We start from the raw sequence: 12,671 nt of genomic DNA, 5'->3' as shown, positions 1-12,671 counted from the left end.
GATGTCAAAGCTCACGTCTCCTGTGAGGTGGCTTTAACAAGCCCTCAAAAGTTTTGAACTGACTCAGGAAACTTCACCTGCATCTCTATTCTCAACACTGATTTCCCCTCCCCCACCCCCCGCATCTCCATCTTCCTTTGGCACGAAGTTTCATTATGAGCGCTTCATCACACAGCATTCAGTGAGTATGTTCAAAGTGTCTCTTCAGTCCTTGTCAATATTTAATGTTCTGTCATTCATCTCCTTAAATTGTTTGTTTAAAGCGTTTGTTGCTCTCATTTCAGTTATTTATTAATACACAATGACAAGTTATCTTAATTAAATGTCCCTAGCCGGACATAAATTAAAGCATTCGGTTTCTGCTGTCAATAAAAACATGGTATGAGAAACACTATCAGGCTTATGAAAGGAAGTGTGTGTTTTTTCTTAGAGATAGTTATGAATACACAGAAGATAAATATATCACTGGGATATTTATTTTACAGAATACAAATGATGTTCAGCATGGGGTGTTCAGAAATAAAAAAGAAATGTTTCCAGCATTCATTTTTGGAGGGACGAGATTTCAACATCCATCTACTTACCACAAGAGATGTTTCTCTAGTCATGGCAAGACTGGAGGTCAAAGCCAGCCTTTCACATAATTCATTTTGCTCCAATGTATATTTTAAAAAATCTGACATTACAAAATATTGTGTCCTCACAGGCTGATTTATGGTCAGCAAATATACGCACTTAGATACTATAATCACAAAAAGGACCTGGTTTTGTCACCTTGGAGTCCTGAAGTGCCAAAACCGATTCTGGGCCTAAAATGGATGCTCAAGGGTAAGTCAATAACTTGTATTTTTAAAATGGTGCCAAATAAATTGTATTGTTTGTCAATTGGGAAAACTATCGTTGTTGGGTAGTATGCATGTTTCATTAACAAATAAATAATACAACAGCAAAATATAACATGGAACTAAAAATCCTGTTTCAAATCTCAGAGAACTACTCTCAGTCAGTACAAATTGTGACTCTCCAGGCCCCGCAACTCATCCCTCGAGACTTGCCCTAGGCTGCTTCCCTCACCAGCACTGCTCCATTCTCTTCTTGCTTTTGCCTTACGGAAATGTGATAATGACTCTGGCTTTCCTGCTAGAGGATGGAGAAGTGTGTGTATATACTTCCAACTAGAATGTAGCCTACTGTACAAAGGTAAAAGCCATACCTATTGCCCCAGAGACTTTTATCTTGCCCCACCCCTGACATGTGGCCTCCTATGAGGTTTGTCACAAAGGAATCTGGCCCTTGGACTGAAAAGGGTTCACTACTCTGATGTAGACAATCCTGAGCTAGATGGACGAATGCTGTGCCACAGTATAAGGCAACTTCCTTTATTCCTAAGGAAGACATGCCATTGTGGACTAGGACAAATTACATTTGTAGAACTAGGTCAGCCCTGTATAACTTAAGAACCAACAAACTGTAGATCAGTCCACCAGACATGCCTTGCAGCCCACTAGCAACTTGAGAATCTCCTTACTTTTGTAGTTCTAGGCAGATTGCAAATACAGGAGGTCTATTGAAGCCTAGTGGACTACCATACATGCCGGATAGAGACGGATGAGTCAGTTTCTTGATGATCTGGGCCACTTTTGGATGCATTCACCTGTAGATCCATTGTTGCATCTCATTTCTGCATTAGAATGAACCATTTTATGAATATGTGAACCAAAATGGAGCAGAGATGTAGGCAGGGGAGGAGCAAGGCTAAACCAAAGCACCTTGCCACCTGAGGCAGAGCAGCAAACAGCGCTTCCTTCAAACCAAGGTACATAGTACAGGTGTGCAATGACCAGAAGGTTCTGTTCAAACCCCAATTCAGAGTTCAGAAAATAGGCCATCTAAGTTTGAGGCACTTTATACAATTCCTAATTCAGCTCAGGGTCTGTCCAAGGACAAATAATTTCTCTTCTCCCTCCCCTACCCCATTCACTATTGCAAAACCAACCTTTTTCCTTCTGAAGCCTACAGATATATATATATATATATATATATATATATATATATATATATATATATATATATATATATATATATATATATAGCTTTTGACAGAAGTGTATGAAATATGCAGACATGCTAACTCCTTGAGTGGTTTACACCTGCCAAATTAGTTCTATTAGCTTTTGTGCTGTGTACCTTAAAAAAGATTCACTTTCTGAGTAAAATTATTCCCTCTGATTGCAAGGTTGTTCTATCAAGAAGTGGTGGAGCTTCCTCTCGCCTTCTCCACACCCTGGTGTTTTGTTTTGTTTTGTTTTGTTTTGTTTGTTTTGTTTTGTTTAAGGAAACATCCATAACTTTTTAATTTTGGAGCAGAAACAGATGGAATCTGCAGGGGAAGTTTTCCCTTCCAAGAGCATGAATTCTTCCACATTTCAGAAGGATCACTGAAGAAGAAGAAGAAGAGGAAGAAGAAGAAGAGTTTGGATTTGATATCCCGCTTTATCACTACCCGAAGGAGTCTCAAAGCGGCCAACAATCTCCTTTCCCCTCCTCCCCCACAACAGACACCCTGTGAGGTGGGTGGGGCTGAGAGACTTCAGAGAAGTGTGACTAGCCCAAGGTCACCCAGCAGCTGCATGTGGAGGAGTGAAGACATGAACCCGGTTCCCCAGATTAGGAGTCTACCGCTCTTAACCACTACACCACACTGGCTCTCTGCAGGGGTTTCCCTGCAAGGGCAGCTGTTGCCCTTTTTGTTGGGTAGGAAAGGGGATCATTTAAGTGTTTTGTGAGCAATTAGTCTGAAAATTGCAGACATCGGGGAGCTTTCCCCAGGTAAGGGACCTGCAACTTTCATTCCCTCTCATTACAAACTTGATGTCTCAGACACAACAGAGCTTTCCCTCTACCTTTCCACTCTGCTGTTTGCTTTCCCTTTCAATACCATCCTACCCTGGCATTATGGAGTTATGATAAGCATAGAGACATTACTTTTGCTTTCAGTACTGTACATGCTTGTCTACAGTATTTTTCAAAATGTCTGGATTGCCAAAGTGCCACAAAGCACTTCAGCGAACCCTGCTTCAACTCGTGCCACTCTTACAGATCTCATGTTGCCTTTGCTAAGCAAAATGTTAGCCCACTTAGCCTTGTGACATTTGTGATCTGATCCAATGTACATTGTACCCAAGGCTAGCCAAGCAATACTGGCATCTGAGGCAGAGAATCCGTCTAGTACCACTGTCCCTCCCTACTTAAATAATTATTAAAATTACTAATAATTTCCTGCCCTTTCACAATACCAAAAACATACTGGGCAACTGCCTCACTCTGCCTAATGGTAGAGATGGTCCTGGCAAGAAGCAACGAGTAGCATCAGGGGCCAACACTTCAAAAGCCCTTGCTGCACTCTTCAGACACAAACTCCTGCCTTTATCTAGTCTGATTCCTCCACCTCAAGATGCTGCCTGCAGGTAGCGTCACCATTGCTGGCCTAGCAATAAGAATAAAGGGGGGAAATAGTAGAGAAATGACAGCACGCCCTTAGAACCAAATGAATCAGTGGCTTGTTCAAATCATGGATGAATAAAGTAGCGCAAAGGCTGCCAAGAAACAAATTAGTCTCACACTAAATGGGTTTATCCTGGATACCCAGGGGATAGTGTTGAATGCTCTGGCTTGCAGGTAAAGAGGCACACTGGGGGAAGTAATCATTTAGGAGAAATGGCTATGTATTCTATGCCATTAAAAATGAAGACAAGAGAAAAGTATCTTTTATGCAGGGGAAACTGATCAAACAACGATTTCACTGGTGATGTTTCAGGATTTTATTGCAGAGGCAAAACCCCTTAATACTTGCTAACATCACCTCTAGGAAGGTCAATGGGGGGGGCTGGCTGGTCATAGGAACCCTGACTTGAAACATGCACAATTGCTAATGTTGCTAATAGAGCAATGGCAATTCTTATGGTGCTTATTCGTACGATGTCTTATTGTGATCGACAACTGCAAGGAAACCTGATCAAGTAACAGAAGAAAATACATTGGACCCTTCTCCTCCTCCTCTGTCACACACCCCATTTTCAACTTCTGGATATGCTATATCGCAGGTTCACAAAATGGGAAGGCTGATGTGGCACCACATAAAGAGGAGCACTTAAAGCATCACCAGCAATCTTACAACTAGAATACCTCACTACAGACAGAGGAGCTACTAGAATCAGTGAATACCAGCAGCAAGGGGATATATTCACATTCCGGACACTCCAAGAATTTGAGGATGGAAAACACACCTTTATTCAAGGCTGGCTCTGCCATATACTTCCATCATCCATCACAGGGCAACAAGTATTGTACAAATTCTGTGTCCATCTACTGTACCTTTGGCCTCTCTATTATATGTGGAGAAGACCAACTGCGCATGCTGAACAGCTACCTCACACAGCACATAGTTAAAGTAAGGCACTCACTCCCTGTGATGGCTGCCAATTTTGATGGCTTTAAAAGAGGATTCCACAATTTCATGGAGGATCAGGCCATTGGGGCAGTATGTGTCTAAATACCAGTTGCTGGAAACCACAGGAAGAGGGAATGCTCTTGTGTACAGGTCCTGCTTGCAGGTTTTCAGCAGGCATCTGGTCAGTCTGAAAACGGTTCCCCATTCCTGTTATACATCAATAGTAAGATTGAAAGATACACCCCTGAACTACAATTTGGACTCATCATGTACTCCTAGCTATGCCCTACTTCCCGGTGTTATAGATATCACTCCTTCACCAATCATTTCAGACACGTTTTTTATGTTCTTGGGAGTCTAGTTTATTATAAGATTTAGATCTCTTTATTCAACATTCCTGGCTGTTTTACATATCAGTAAGATAAGGGACCCAGGTGGCGCTGTGGTTAAACCACTGAGCCTAGGGTGAGCTCCCGTTGCTTGGTCCCAGCTCCTGCCAACCTAGCAGTTCGAAAGCACGTCAAAATGCAAGTAGATAAATAGGAACCGCTACAGCGGGAAGGTAAACAGCGTTTCCATGTGCTGCTCTGGTTTGCCAGAAGCGGCTTTGTCATGCTGGCCACATGACCTGGAAGCTATACGCCGGCTCCCTCGGCCAATAATGCGAGATGAGCGCGCAACCCCAGAGTCGGTCACGACTGGACCTAATGGTCAGGGGTCCCTTTACCTTTACCTTTAAGATATCAATAACACAGCAATCTCTTTCAGTCATTCAGGGAGATCTCCTTTGCTGACACGCTGCATTTGGAAATTAGGACTTTGTTTAATAGTAAGAATGGATCTAAGAGAATGGACCTTCACTTAGCTACCCAGCAATAAATCAATGCTTCAGGTCCATCCATAACAACTTGCTTTAGGATGCTTTCCCTCTTCCTTATTACAATGATGCAATAAACTAAGGTGTACTTTATACTATTTTGGCCTGATCCTGAAGTGGGGAGGGGGGAGGAACTCTCCTAGGCCACAACCATTTATAAGTGTCCAATAATAAATTTAAAGAGGACAGGAGAACAATCTAATAAAAGCACTTTAACATCCAAAAAGAAATTGCTGTTCAAAGCATTTATATAATTAGCTTTCACACTGAAAGGAACTTTGGACCGCTGCCCTGCTTTCTGTTTAATTCTGGGGAAGTAATCAGCTAAAATGTCAAGCGTGTTCAGTTCTTTGGCAAGACGAGAGAATGGGTCAGCTGGATAATACAAACAAAAGAACTCTATGAATTCAACAGGATGGTACAGAGACTCTGCATTTGAGGAATATGATGTAGGCAAAAACCTTGACTGTAATGCTAGTAATGTTGGTGATTGAGAAAGTACCAAAGGCTTCCATTTAAGAGGGCCCTCTCTGATGCAGTGGGCTGACAGGTACGAGGTTTGGGACATGATCCACCCCACATCAGTCCTGTGTGCCTTTGTCTCCCCAGCATCTCTGACAGAAATGCCGCTCCTGTAGCCACCCAACTTACACCTGTGCTGCTGCAGCTAACCCGGATGCGGATGAGGCCAGGCAGAGTTGATGAGGTCAGGGCTGTAGGCATAGTGACACATGCGATGGGATTGTATTGTAAAGAGGACTGGTGCAGGGTAGGACGGCATTGAGGTTGGGGCTGCTTGGGTACACCAGCAGAGCCAATCTGTCATTCCTACCCGTGTCCCTGCTTATCTGTCACCTAAAAATGAAGTCCTGGCCCATCCCCGCCCAGCTGAGCTTCTGCATTGTCAATTTGAAAACAGGTGTCTGTCTTACATCTTTTGCAATGAAGATATGTGCAAATATCTATCTTTGAGCAGGGGCGGAGGAAGGGGGGTGCGGTGGGAGTGGTTCGCCCCGGGTGTCACCACTGAGGGGGGTGACAAAATGCCGGGCCGCACTCACTGCGGGGCCTGCAGCACAGCCAAGCCACGCGTCTCTCCTGGGAGTGACGTGGTGGCTTGGGCGCCCACAGGCTCCACGCTTCCCCAAACAGTCCACCCACCACCTCCCCCTCAGCTGTAGGGCGGCTGATGGGAGGGAGGCAGGCAGATTCCTCGGAGGCCCCACGGAGTGTCCTGCCCCAGCTTGCCCAGCCCCGTGGCAGCTGACCCCACCCCCGGGGGTGGCTGGCTCCGCCCCTGGGTGCAGGGCACACACGCTGCCCCAGACACCCAATTGGCTTGCTCTTCCACTGTCAGAGAGAGAGAGAGAGTCTTCCTTATTGTATACTTGCATTACTTTTGCAAAAACTTGCGATCCTTTTTGTTCTCTTCCTTTGGACAAGCCTTCCATTTTTCTGAAGGAAGCTTTTTTGCTTATTATAGCTTCCTTGACTCTGCTCATTAACCATGCTGGCATCATCACGGCCTTGGTGGTATCCTTCCTGTTATGTGGTTTATATTCCAGCTGAGCATCTATTGTTTAGATTATGGAAAAACCTACACACAGACAGGAGAGATTTGAACGTCTTTCCACTCATTTTTGAGAAATTTCCTCTTTAGAAACCTACACACAAACTGGAGAGATTTGAATGCCTTTCCACTCAACCCTTTCCACTCAATTTTTGAGAAATTTCCTCTTTGGAAGGGGCTTAAAATATATTCATGGAAGATAATTCAATCAATGGTAAGTAGAAATGACACCTAGTGGAATCTCCAGGTTCGGAGTCATATGTTCTTCAATAGCAGTTGCTGGAAGGCAAGAGCAGGGACTGTCTTTTGCCTTCATGTACCATGTATCAACCATCCAGAAGCATCTTCCTAGTCACCATAGAACCCGGGATGCTGAGCATTTGATCTAGCCTAGCAAAATATACTTTTGCAGAGCTTTGTATTGTTTTGAAACTTTGCAAACCTTGCTTAACCAAAGTCAACAAATGCCACAAGTGCATATACATACAGAGCCACACTGGGCTCATGTCACTTTCAACTCTCTTGAGAAACCATTGTCTGACAGCCTCGTGGGTGCTTGATGTACACTGCATTGTCCTGTATTAATATGACAACTTGCTCCCAAATATGTCTAATAGTTAAATCTGTGAGTACCGCATTTGGGATCCTACAGGCTAGAGGGTGTGAGTCTTTTTAAATAATAAATAAGGCTTTGCTTTATATTCCATGTCTGAATTCAAAATATGATGATGCACCACAAATCAACAGAGGAAGCCACAATCAGAAAAAAAACAAAAACCTGTCAGGTAACCCATAATAATGATGGACCTAAAACCTGGGACTCAACAAAAGTCTAACTGTAGCACTACCCACATAGTTTATTTACCCTGAGGGATGACAGCCGGGTTAGGCTCATGTATAGCATGGTACCCTTAAAAATGATTTGTGCTCATTAAAAATACATTTTCTGATCTTTTAGTTTTAAATAAATAATGTCAACGACACTCAGTAGCATGAGGCTGTATCATCCAACACCTGGCACTTAAGTCTTTCCAAAGAAGGTTATTGTTTCAATGCAGCTGATTATATTTATTTTGTGAGATTTAACTTTGAAACCCTTTGAGTAAAATATCACATTTCATACTCAAGGAGTGCCTTTTGCTGTGTCCATTGTCAAGAATGGGGTGGGGGGAATACACACACAAACTAACAGAGGACTCTCTTGGCAAATTATGATTAATGAGACTAGAGAGGAAACCAACTATGCTACAGCTGAAGAAGAAAACATGATCAACAGGTGAAAAAGTGTTTCTATTTGGCACCTGGAGAAAGCATCTACATTTTCTCCAGAAACCCAGAACATAGCTTCATTCTTCAGAAACCCAGGACGACATTCCAGATTTTGAGAGTAAAGGTTACGTTTAGATCTGTAACACATAATTTGACCTCTGTGAATTGTTTTCATGTATGGTGACCTGCGACAGGTGCTTCCCCACTTGTGGGCTGCCCTATATAGTGAGGTGTGGCTGTGTTCTCATTATTAACTTTCAGAAGAAAGTTAAAAACATCCCTGTTCAGTGAGGCATTTAATGGCTGAAATATACTATCCCTGGCAATCTGAAAATTATTAACTGTGAGGATATTATAGATGTCCATTCCTTCTCTTCCCTCCCAACTGCAGTCAAGTAAGTGGGTGGGATGGAGAGGGAGTTGGACAAATTGTGTGCAGTCGTGTGGCTAGTTAGGAGAGAAGGGGAAAGTGAAATTCTTCTCTGGCTCAGATTTTAAAGTGAGTCAGGGGAGAGTGTGGAGGTTGCCATATTTACCCTATATTGAGCTGAACATTATTGAGCCTCCAAGTCTTGTATTTCCAAGCCAGGAAATATGAGCCTCAACAATCTCTCAAAAGGGAGAGACATAAGAAGCTAATTCAACTTTAAACCAGGCAGTCATAACACACTCAAAGAATCATGGAAAGTGTAGTTTGTTAAAAGTGCTAGAAATTAAAGTTCTGTGAAGAGGAAAATGCAGTTCTTTGGGGGAAATCATATGCTTTGAATGTACTTCAAATATATAGTGTGATTCTGCACAAAGTTTCTAGTTCTACATTGGTACAGTTTTCGTGCTTAATTGGGGTTTTTTGATGCCACAGCATGCAATGGTTAAAGAGAGATTCATTATTTGTTTATTTTTCACCTGTGTCACTTTTTAGTTTTCAACTGCATCTCTTGACCATTATCCTACAAATACATCCATTGATCTCTGGATATATATCCCAAACCCTCAACAACTCAGTCTAGTTAAAGGAATTCAATACCCACACATCAATTATGCAAGGTAACAAAGTATTTGATAAGAATTAGTTTCAAAAGAAAACAACCTGAAGTAATTTAGGAAAACAGTTAATACAGTATACTAGACTGTATTCCTACAGCACTTAAATGGCTTGGGTAAACAATACTGGCCTATATGAACAAAAACTGTAGTCACACCTAGCATAAAGCAACTCCCTAACAGGCCAAGTCAGGCAGCACAACTCTGTGTAGGCCTATATATATATATATGAATAGCTGTTGAAGTCCACATATCCACTGGATGTCACTGTTACACAGTCCTGTAATTTGGATGCTACAAGAAATAATTGGAAGGCACAAGATTCTGAATTTTAAGTTGAGGTTTTTCTACTGGGTTTTCAATCACTGTTCTGAGAGCTTCATTTCATAGCCCCTTCTATTAGCAAGAGTTCCTTGAATAGAATTAAGGGCATTGTGAAATTTGTTACAGAGATTTGGTTTGCAACCTTTAGCCTCCTCTGTTCATTTCCCTCCTCCTCCCAGATGTTCTGGTGAGAGGGTGAAAATAATTGGATATACTAGCAGTTTCCCCAGATCCCATCTTACTAGGAGGCTGGTTGGTTTCTTCAGAGACTCCAGATAAGACAGCTTCTCTCATGGATTGAGACATGTGGAAATGTATATTGCAAATGCTTTGACCTCCCTGAACGGATTTAACAGAAAATCCTTAGAGCCGTTTTGGATGTCCCATTGGTTCTCTCTGGTTCTGAAATAGGAATGCTTCCTGTAGCTCCGGGAGACCATTATTTTACTTGAATCAGTGAACTAGAAGAGAGGTGGCCAACATGGGACTCCACAGATGTTGCCAGTCCCCATCACCCACAACCAACATGACCAAGGCTGATGGGACTTGTAGTCCAGTAGTGCAACATCATCTTAAGCAGGCATCCCCAAACTTCAGCCCTCCAGATGTTTTGGACTACAATACCCATCTTCCCGACCACTGGTCCTGTTAGCTGGGGATCATGGGAGTTGTAGGCCAAAAGATCTGGAGGGCCACAGTTTGGGGGTGCCTGATCTTAAGGATAACACATTATCCTGCTCCTGGGCAAGAATTCTAAACATGAAAGTTTCTGCCACATGTAAATATGATAGAAATACATTGGAAACAGAGAAACTGCCTAATCTCTGTCTACTGAGGTAGAGGCGTCCTGGCTTTGTAAAACTGTTGCTTTTGTGTCTTGTGGGCTAAACAAATTTTCTATATATTAGTACTGAGGAATTTCTATATTCTACAAATATAGAAAATTTGTTTAGCCCATAAGATGGGTGTACATGTCTTAACTTTCAAATGGACTTTTGGTTTTGAAAGTATGGAGAGGGTGATGTGTAACAAAAGGGGAGCTAAAATTCCCTAAAGATTTCAGATATTCCTTTACATTGACAATGGCAGCATCCTTTATTTCTTAAAAAAAAAAAAATATTTTAAAACACACACATGGGGGCCGCTATCTTTCCCCATAGAGGCCACCTCAGAATGATGCTACTTCACAATGTCACATCATTCCAGCAGCATTATGGGGCAGGGGACGACGGCCGCAGGAACCTTCCTTATACTGAGTCAGACTACGGGGGTTTCAGAAAGAGTCTTTCCCAGTCCCACCTGGAGATGCCCGAAATTGAACCTAGGATGATGCTCTACCACTGAGATCTGCCGCCGCCTTTCGCAAGCACCAGTGACTGCGTGTAGAATACACACAGAAGCAAAGCATATGAGAGAAGATCATGCGTGGCCAAACTCAAGAAAGGGGACACATTTGTGTAAGCTTTTAGGTTTCAGTTGCCCCTCTGTGGCTGAAGATTTTTCTGATAAATCACCAAGTCAGCAGTATGCTTTGTAGTGAGAGACAAAGCCAGCATGTCAGCAAGTCTACTTCATTATAGTAGTGTGTTTGGCTCCAGTACAGAATATGCTTTGGCAAGGATATTTTGTGCCAACTGAGACTGCTTTTTCTTTATGAACTATTTCAATCAGTCCTGAAACACGACGACTGCTATTGGCCAGTGCCTCTAAATGTGAAGAAGCCAGATTCATAAGCCTTCACAAGCTCTGCATACCTTCCTCGTAACCCTTACTGCAAATGCACGCACCATTCTTGTGTGCTACTTAAACCAGCAAGGCAGCTTTGCTTATACACACACTGCAGCCCTTTTTGCTCCTTATTAGGCACATCCTGGTGTTAAAAGAATGCACACCTGGCAGGGGTAGCTGGCTCGGCCCACTCACCCTATATGCATTCTATCTCATGTTTGCAACACATAGGGTGGAAATCACCTAACAAACCCTGTCAGTGGAAGCACTATGCAAGGGCTTCTGCTCGCTCAATGGGGCTTTCCACCCTCCTTTTTCTCTGCACCCCCTTAAACTGGCTCAGGGGGGAAGCCCCCGGAATGATACATGGAGAGGAGAGGTCAGGTGGTTCCATCTGGTAAGCTGATAATTCTCATGTAGATGCAATGCTTGCAATAGCATGAGGCTGAATTTCATCTACTACTTGCACACACAGCTGACCCCCCTGGTTTTGCGGAGCTCCCAGTGTCATGGAGAGCTGGGTTGTGCACATAAGAAAGTTGCAGGCATGCAATGGAGTGTATTGCAAGGGGTGACGCTTGCCATAATGCAGCAACCCCTACACACACACCCCATGCAGAGGAGAGCCCACATATATGAAGAGGCAGAGGCAGAGCAGCCCGTATGGACTGGGCATGTGCAGCAGCCTGTATGGTCACCGTGCGCACGCGCAACAGCCCATATGGACAGTGTGAGAGAGCTGCAGCCCGTATGGATGGCACGCAAGCCCTTGGCCGCCCTACAGCTGGGAGGAGGCAGGGGCCATCTTGTCACACACACACCATGGCACCACCCCCTCCACCCCCCACTTCGTATGCCCCCATGAAGAGGGCACCAGTTAGGGTCATGTGTAATGTTGGGGAAGCGGGGTTGGGTGTGTGTGTAGTGCTTAGCCTTATCTTGGGTGCATGTTAAGTTTAAGTCATAGGTATGGATCTTTTAAGTCAGCCAAAAAAAATTTGGTCGAGAGTGTTTTGTGTTCCAGAAGACTTTGGAAGGCTGATCCACATACCGGCAGTAATCTCAGGATGGCTGCTCTTTGCTTTAAAATACAGTGGTACCTCGGAAGTCGAACGGAATCTGTTCCGGAAGTCCGTTCAACTACCAAAACGTTCAGAAACCAAAGCGCGGCTTCTGATTGGCTGCAGGAAGCCGTGGAAGCCCCATTCGGCACTCAGGTTCCAAAGAATGTCGCAAACTGGAACACTAACTTCCAGGTTTATGGCGTTCAGGAGCCAAAACATTCGACTCGCAAGGCATTCGGGATCCAAGGTATGACTGTAGTAATAATAATAATAATAATAATAATAATAATAATAATAATAAGTGAGCTGAAATCTTTCAGGCTGTTGAAGGCCATCTGGGGTGTT

General features: G+C 43.4%; 1 protein-coding gene across 1 annotated transcript in view; it reads right to left on the bottom strand.

The window, feature by feature from the left end:
• INSC (INSC spindle orientation adaptor protein) overlaps positions 1-12,671 on the bottom strand; it is a 125,475-nt gene that overhangs the window by 24,976 nt on the left and 87,828 nt on the right. The gene's annotated exons all lie outside the window — the stretch shown is intronic.

Source organism: Zootoca vivipara, chromosome 1, assembly GCF_963506605.1.
Source record: "Zootoca vivipara chromosome 1, rZooViv1.1, whole genome shotgun sequence".
NCBI classification, from domain to species: domain Eukaryota; kingdom Metazoa; phylum Chordata; class Lepidosauria; order Squamata; family Lacertidae; genus Zootoca; species Zootoca vivipara.
This window is presented reverse-complemented; position numbering and strand designations above follow the sequence as displayed.